The sequence below is a fragment of the Bos javanicus genome, chromosome 24, assembly GCF_032452875.1.
Source record: "Bos javanicus breed banteng chromosome 24, ARS-OSU_banteng_1.0, whole genome shotgun sequence".
Lineage (NCBI taxonomy): Eukaryota > Metazoa > Chordata > Mammalia > Artiodactyla > Bovidae > Bos > Bos javanicus.
In genome coordinates, this window is record NC_083891.1 from 5,301,109 (window position 1) to 5,310,140 (window position 9,032).

Here is a 9,032-nt window from a genome sequence, read left to right on the forward strand (position 1 = left end):
TTATATTCCTGACCTAAACAGCTCTGGGGCTTCCCAGGTGGTGCTAGTGGTCAAGAATCTGCCTACCAATGCAGGAGATGCAGGTTTGATTCCTGGGTCGGGAAGATACCCTGGAGGAGGAAATGGCAACCCACTCCAGTATTCTTCCCTGGTTAATCCCCTGGACAAATAAGCCTGGTGGACTGCAGTCCATGGGGTCGTAAAAGACTTGGACGTGACTGAAGTGACGGAGCATGCACGCAAACAGCTCTAGTCAACTCTCCTTAATTCATTCATGTGGACCAGAGTCAATTCTTATGGATCTCTAAATTTTTCCTTTGTTCTCAGGGAATAAACTCCCTTTTTAAAAATGGTTGGTCAGTGCCTTCAGGAGAGCATGGAGATTCTACCCGGGTCTATTAGACATTTTAGAGCATTTCCTAGGAGGGTTAATAACTTAAATTCTAACTAATCAGCCATGGACGGAGAAGGCAATGGCACCCCACTCCAGCACTCTTGCCTGGAAAATCCCATGGATGGAGGAGCCTGCTAGGGCTCCATGGGGTCGCTAAGAGTCGGACACGACTGAGAGACTTCCCTTTCACTTTTCACTTTCATGTATTGGAGAAGGAAATGGCAACCCACTCCAGTGTTCTTGCCTGGAGAATCCCAAGGACAGGGGAGCCTGGTGGGCTTCCATCTCTGGGGTCGCACAGAGTCGGACACGACTGAAGCAACTTAGCAGCAGCAGCAGCAATCAGCCATGGAACATAGAAAGTTAAAATTTTATAACTTCAGTTTTTCACAAGGAATGACTTCAAATCTAATCACCCAGTGATAAGAATTTTAATCTTTCTAAAGTCAACCACCATCAAACTTTTATCTCAAGGGAACAGGGAGACAACGAAATGTGACTGATAGATGCACTGAGTAATTTGACTCAGTCTGGGGTCTATTCAATTGTGATTCCCTGCAGTTTGTGATTACACAGAGGGGAATATCCATTTTCCTGGCTTAATTGGATGAAACTATAGATTGTTATGATAAATTCATTTCACACAAAAAATATTCTTGATAGTACTTAAATTTGAATTTTTAACAGAACACCCACCTGTACGTATTCCTGTTTTCCTAGTAAGTTTAGCCCACTTAGCCATTTCTGAAGGCACAGAAAGGAGTTTTATCTCACAAGGGTGATGACTCCCTAAACAATAGCTCTGCATTAAAGTATTTGGTCAGAAACCATGATTGAAGGCTCAACTTTTGTGAATCACTGTTCTAAACATTTTACAGGTATTTCCTAGTCAATCCTCATAACAACCTTAGAAGGTAGTTATTGTTAGCTTTATTTTACAGACTTGAAAATGCAGTTCAAAGAAGTTCCATAACATACCCAACCTCTTGTAACTAATACATTGTATGGCCTGGATTTAATTTTGGAAGTCTAGGTATAGAATCTATCGGAGAAGGCAATGGCACCCCACTCCAGTACTCTTGCCTGGAAAATCCCATGGATGGGGGAGCCTGGAAGGCTGCAGTCCATGGGGTCACTGAGGGTCCAACACAACTGAGCAACTTCACTTTGACTTTTCAGTTTCATGCATTGGAGAAGGAAATGGCAACCCACTCCAATGTTCTTGCCTGGAGAATCCCAGGGATGGCGGAGCCTGGTGGGCTGCCATCTATGGGATCACACAGAGTCGGACACAACTGAAGTGACTTAGCAGCAGCAGCAGCAGCAGGTATAGAATCTATAGTCTTAACCATGCATGATTTTGCTGCTTTTTGATAACCCACTTCTTAATTTTTTTAAAAAATGAGGAAGAAAATGTTAACCACTAACTTAAAACCACTCTTTCTGATCTAATGAGCGCCAATAGAGACAAGGAACAAAAGACAGAAATAACAGTCAATTCTCCTTGAAAGAATGCTCTATGAATTCCTGATGGGAATCACTGGAGTAAGATAGTAGAGAATCTTCATCTGTGGATTCATCATAGCATGACGCAGTGGGCTGTCTAAACTGCTTGTGATAAATAAAATTACAATTCATGGATTTATGGCACAAAATCTGCTAAAAACTGTCCAAATCAGCATGCAACTATCTAAGTAATAAATGACAATATTTCATCACTGAAATGTCTCTCGGGAAGTCATACACAATCCACTTAGAGGGACGCTACGCTGAAATTCTGTCTGGTGGTCCCACAGCAGCAATAAAGGACTGGGAGTGTTGAGTTTGCACCACTGTACTTCACACGCTTCACCTTAGATTCATGATGACCTGTATCCTTTGACATATTGGTGAATTTTGATCTTGTGTAACACGTGATTCTTGTGTGTCTTAATTGAGAGTCTGACTCTTCTTTCTATATCCATGAATTTCCTACAGTTAGACATTTTGGCATTCCAAGAAGTTCAATGCCACAAATGTATGCTCCTTTGGCTTGTCTTGGTAGTTATCAGGGCCATTGCCAATTTATTCAACAAATGTAACACAAACAATAGCAATCCATCAATAAATATTTATTGCAAGCAATTGGTGAAGAACCTGCCTGCCTATGCAGGAAACTAGGGTTCCATCCCTGTGTCAGGAAGATCCTCTGGAGAAGGAAATGGCAACCCACTCCAGTATTCTTGCCTGGAAAATCCCATGAACAGAGGAGCCTGGTGGGCTACAGTCCATAGGGTCGCAAAGAGTCAGACTCGACTGAGCCACCAAACAGCAAAGGTACACGGACTGTTTTAGTCATACAACAGATGAAAATATTCCCTCTTTTGTGTCATGCAATCTAGTTAAAGGAAACATACAAAAGAGAACAAACAACAGCAATAACAATCACATGTCATCTTATGAATGTGCCTTGACCAAAAAATTAGGCATACTGGAGGAATAGAGAGCTGAGATGCAGAATTGTTACTCTATGAGGAAAAGACGAGAGCACATCTGATAGTGTCATGCTTGACCAAAGTCTTAGTCAAGTAAAATAGGGAGATGTGAATATCTGCGGGAAGAAATTTCCTGGAATTTGGAATGAGAAGACAGTGTGGGAGGGATGGGGCGGGAGTGAGCATCAAGAGATAAAGGGAGGAGCAGCTGGGGATGGCATCAGATAAGGATGATCAAGCCATGCTTTAAAAATCAGATTTTATTCTGACTTAACTGTGAAGCCATTGCAGGGTTTTAGCAGAGCAGCGGCTGAAAGTGGCTCAGCTCTACCTGGTGCTTTCTGTTGCTGTCCAGAGAAGAGCCCATGCAAGAACAAGGACTGAGGTCCCCGGGAACCACTGGGAACCACTGGGGCATCAACAGTGCAGGCGAGAGAGGACAGACATGCCTGACATGGGGCCACCAGGAAAATCAAAACCACCTGGGCTAGTCAAGGCATGGGAGACACATCTACGAAGTAAGGGCTTTTAAGTAAGTTTTGGGAAAGCCTGAAGGAGCAGGGTTCAGAGATGTTGCACCAAAGGTCTCTGCTGGAAGCACCAAAGGAGCTCTGATGCCTACATGATTCTGCTGTTCTCGAGATTCTCTGGCAAGCCCACACAACCGTTGGAGTCCACAGAGTGGAGTGAGGCGACGAGCTCTCGAGAACATGCCTGCACGTCAGGGAGCTGCTTGCACGCCCACAGCCTCTGACCGTGTGTGCCTTGCCCTGGAGGAGTCTCTTCCATGCCGCAGATCTTGCGTGAGCGTGGATCACTGACAAAGCCTCTCCTTAATTTATACTTTCTAAATTTTCAGACAGAAATTATTCCCTGCTTGTCATCTTGTTTTGGTGTCATCTTTTCCTGTGTCATTCACTATTCAGTGGGTTGGTAGAGAGGGAAGATCAATATTTGGTCTCTGGGAAGAGAAGTCGATGCCCAGCATATTTTGTTAAATACATAATTAAATTGCTTATGTTTGTATCTTTTCTTCCCACCAGGGTGCCAGCTTTTTGAGGGAAAGAAGAAATCCTTTTCATTTTTTTGTAACCCCAGAAGACATGCTGGATGCACAATAAACACTTTCTGGTTGAATGAAAAACTTTTCCATAATAAGAGGAATAATCATAGGGCAAGCTAATGCCAGTAGAGTAAGAGAAACAAGATGAGCAAGAAGAGGGTGTATGTTAGGGTGATCTACGCTGAGAGAAAGTATCTACGTGAAATTAGATTCAATTTTTTAAAGACTTTTCTGCTATGTACCATTTTTGAAGTCTGTATTAAATTTGCTACAATGTCGCTTCTGTTTTATGTTTTGGGTTTTTTGGCCAAGAGGCATGTGGGATCTTACCTTCTCAACCAGGGATGGAACCTGCACCCCTTGCCCTGGAAGGCCAAATCGTAACTACCAGGGAAGTCCCTCTGATTTGAATTTGAGTGAGTGTGTGAAGAATGTATTGGGCCAAAAGAGCATAGTGTGAAGAGCAGAAAAATACATAAGTAAAATTTTTCAAAAAATGTGTGCTGGGCATAAGCCAGGCTTAGCAGAACTGCAAACATTTTACAAGTTTTTTTTTTTCTATTAGCTTTTTTTTTTAATCACAAAAATCTCAACTATTCATGATTGACTTGATTTAAAAAAAAAAATCAGAGATTTACATTCTCCTCAAGGTTTACCAAGAATGATTACTTTGATTTGCTTACATATTTTTTTCAGATACCATTCCATTTCTTGGTGCAATTCTTTGTAAATTGACAGCTTAATCCTGTCAAGCTCTGAAAGGATATATCTAAAGACTATCCAAGAAATTATTTTGGAAATTGTACTTGTCAAAAAGCAAAAATGCAATCACACACCAAAAAAAAAAAAAAAAAGGCAAACCCATTTTATAATCAGACTCAATTCATTGCTTTCCCTAGAGTATTCTCGATTTACCTGATGGTCATGCACAAGTCAGATTATGGCAGAAGCTGGAGTTTGGTCGAAGCAAAGACAACGTATGCATCTATTAGGAGGATTTGGTTTCTCACTTGAATAAATATTTTTTTTTTTATTCAAGTGGTTTTTCAACAATAGATATGAGTTTTCTCGTTTCAGTGTGAACATTTGTACTGAAAATGACAAGTTACTGTGAAACCATTTAAGGTTAATTATAAAGTGATTCTTGAAAATACATTATTGTGTTTAATTGTATCCTGCCTGTAATTCTGAAGGAAGATATTATTATGTTCTCCATTTTACAGGTGAGTAAGATGAGTCTTAAAGATGTCAACTGATTTATCCAGTTCACAGAGCCAATAAATACAGGGACTCCCAGAGATTAATCTAGGTTTCTCATTAGAACGTATTCTAAATGATGACTGCATTTATCAGGCTCCTGAGATGGGCTGTTTTTTGATATGCACTATCTAATTCAATCCTCAGAACCTCATTATAAGATGGGAATAAGTAGCCCCATGCTTTTCCTTGGCAAATTGATGCTCAGTGACATTACATGACTAACGCCAAAGAAAGGATTTAAAACCATTTGGCTGGTTAGAGAGAAAAACAAAACAAAAAATAACAATATGCATGCACCTTCATCTCTATGAAAACTAATTTTCCCATCAATGGTGAGTTGTTTGTTTGATTTCTCTTTACAGGAATTCAGCTGGATTGTCTGTTTTTCACGAAGCACCACCAACACTGTGTAGTAGGATGGGAAACGGGGTTCAAGGTATTCCCTCCCTCTCTGACTCAGGGGTAGTGGTGGTGATGAGAGGCCCTCACACAGCACTTGGAAGGGGGAACGGGGTGGACGTCGTTTTCAGGAAGTCACATGGGGCAGACGCAGCACCTTCGGGGCCACGTCTCCAAGCTTCCGGTTCCCCGCTGTGGTGACCAGAAATGGCGGCTCCAGCGGTTCCTGAGCTCTGTCCTCTCTGTCCCCCTGTGCTTCGCTCATTAAGTCCTTACGGAACGTATTCGCAGTTCTCAGCCCTAGGTTACCGTTCTCCTCTTACATCCGTGGAATCCCCAGTTCCCGTATTAAACTCCTTATTCTTACGGTGTGTGTGACGGTGTGTTAGTCACTCAGTCGTGTCCGACTCTGCGACCCCATGGACTGTAGCCCGCCAAGCTCCTCTGTCCATGGGGTTCTCCAGGCAAGAATACTGGAGGCGGTGCCATTCTCTTCGCCAGGGGATCTTCCTGACCCAGGGATCGAACCCAGGTCTCCTGCATTGCAGGCAGATTCTTTATTGTCTGAGCCTTATAATACCATGGAAATTCTACTTTCCTGACCTGACCTAGACTAATTACAGATGGAAGATTTGTCCTACGGCTTAATCCAAATGGTGGTATTGCCAGTAGTAGGGGTGCAGTGATTCTTTTCTGAAAGGAAAAAAATGGTCATTGGGAAGAACACACTTGAAATTTTAAAAATTATATATATATATATATATATATTTCACTGAGCATCTGTGCTAAGTCACTTCAGCCATGTCCAATTCTGTGCAACCCTATGGACTGTAGCCCATCAGGCTCTTCTGTCCACGAGATTCTCCAGGCAAGAATGCTGGAGTGGGTTGGAGTTGCCATGCCCTCCTCCAGGGGATCTTCCTGATCCAGGAATTGAACCTGTGTCTCTTACCTCTCCTACATCTTCAGGTAGGTTCTTTACCACTAGTGCCACCAGGTAAACCCCATTTATTCCAACCAGTGTGCTTAATTCAACCCAGTTAACTGTGGCGGAACAAAGTAGAAAGCATCATAGAAATAGTCAGCATATACAAAGAAGCCTGTGTATCTAAAATGGACAATTTCTCTAATTGCTTTTTGTGATCAGCTACTGGTTCAGACCACCTGACCTGCGTCTTGAGAAATCTGTATGCAGGTCAGGAAGCAACAGTTAGAACTGGACATGGAACAACAGACTGGTTCCAAATAGAAAAAGGAGTATGTCAAGGCTGTATATTGTCACCCTGCTTATTTAACTTCTATGCAGAGTGCATCATGAGAAATGCTGGGCTGGAAGAAGCAGAAGCTGGAATCAAGACTGCCAGTAGAAATATCAATAACCTCAGATATGCAGATGACACCACCCTTATGGCAGAAAGTGAAGAGGAACTCAAAAGCCTCTTGATGAAAGTGAAAGTGGAGAGTGAAAAAGTTGGCTTAAAGCTCAACATTCAGAAAACGAAGATCATGGCATTCGGTCCCATCACTTCATGGGAAATAGATGGAGAAAGTGGAAACAGTGTCAGACTTTATTTTGGGGGGCTCCAAAATCACTGCAGATGGTGATTGCAGCCATGAAATTAAAAGACGCTTACTCCTTGGAAGGAAAGTTATGACCAGCCTAGACTGCATATTTAAAAGCAGAGACATTACTTTGCCAACAAAGGTCTGTCTAGTCAAGGTTATGGTTTTTCCTGTGGTCATGTATGGATGTGAGAGTTGGACTTTGAAGAAGGCTGAGCACCAAAGAATTGATGCTTTTGAACTGCGGTGTTGGAGAAGACTCTTGAGAGTCCCTTGGACTGCAAGGAGATCCAACCAGTCCATTCCGAAGGAGATCAGCCCTGGGATTTCTTTGGAAGGAATGATGCTAAAGCTGAAACTCCAGTACTTTGGCCACTTCATGTGAAGAGTTGACTCATTGGAAAAGACTCTGATGCTGGGAGGGATTGGGGGCAGGAGGAAAAGGGGACGACAGAGGATGAGATGGCTGGATGGCATCACTGACTCGATGGACGTGAGTCTGGGTGAACTCCGGGAGTTGGTGATGGACAGGGAGGCCTGGCGTGCTGCGATTCATGGGGTTGCAAAGAGTCAGACACGACTGAGCGACTGAACTGAACTGAACTGGTTCTGGCTTTGGCAGGAGATTATTTTGGAAATTGCAAAAGGATTTTGCAAAAAGGATATTGACTATGTTTTTAAAGTTGATTCTCTAAAGAATGTATTTCATTTTTTATTATTAATATGGCTATCATTATTTTGGTCACCTGATGCAAACATCCTACTCATTGGAAAAGACCCTGATGCTGGGAAAGAATGAGGGTAGAAGGAGAAGAGGGCATCAGGGAATGTGATGGCTGAATGGCATCACTGATGCCATGGACATGAACTTGGACAAACTCTGGGAGATGGTGACAGACAGGAGGGCCTGGAGTGGTGCAGTCCATGAGGTCACAAAGAGTTGGACATGACTGGGCAACTGAACAACAATGGCTACCATTTATTTAGAATATGCAACATTTGAGCCCCCTGAGTTTATAAGAAATTTCATATATTTTTCAATAGGTAATGTAGTGCCATTAAATGAAAATAACGCTTCCAGGTAAGCATATCTTTAAAAAGCCTGGATTTTTTAAATCATAAATGGTAAAGATGAGGTCTTCCTATATACCAAGTGGCAGCATATTGAATTATACATGATGCAAAAAAAAAAAAAAAAAACTTCTTTTGTGCAGAGTCTACAAACCTAAAACACACAAAATGATAGCACTGTCACCAATGCTGTCATGAAGATTCATGCAGAGGAAGGCCTTTGAAAACAAAACCTGCTATTAAATGTTCAATGCAATTACCATCAGGAGATTCAGGCCCATCTATCAGGACCCACTATTTTACAGGTGTTACTTATTCCTAGTCTATCTGTGTCTCTGAGGAATAAAGTAATCTTTATCCATAATACTGCTGCAAATTTATTATTCAATGGAGTTACTATCAATGTATACACAAATACGTAATTTGACTCAATAATCTAATCAAACAGTTATATACCTTGTTGCTTACCTGTGACTGAAACAGATTATAGACAATGTTTTGAAGACATAAGTGAATACTGATTTGTGTTCAAAATGCAACATAATTGAGTATAGTATTTCCAAAGACAGCATGAAAAAGAACTGGGTCTATAATATGGTAAATATGGTGTTATAGAGAATGTATCTATGGCACATTTACAATTAAAAATATCCCTTAAGGTGATAGCAAAAACACCTAGCTTCTGCCTCTTTTACTTGAAATGCTGAATCCTTTGCAATCATCACCATGACTGTGATGAATTAAATGAATGTCCAAGAGGAAACCTACATCTCGATGTTTGCAACTTCTATAAGATCCACACTTCCTC

At 41.7% G+C, this 9,032-nt stretch overlaps 1 protein-coding gene across 2 annotated transcripts in view; it reads left to right on the forward strand.

Annotated features, from left to right (window-relative positions):
- Positions 1-8,588, forward strand: part of NETO1 (neuropilin and tolloid like 1) — a 117,947-nt gene extending 109,359 nt beyond the window's left edge. The window contains exons 11-12 of one of the 2 annotated variants that reach the window (XR_009733203.1): positions 3,912-5,627; positions 6,738-8,588. The gene's annotated coding sequence lies outside the window, so the exon portion shown is untranslated. Of the gene's footprint in view, positions 1-3,911; positions 5,957-6,737 lie in introns of those variants that run through there. The other variant, XM_061399532.1, reaches the window with a different exon arrangement.
- Positions 8,589-9,032: the final 444 nt, after the last annotated feature.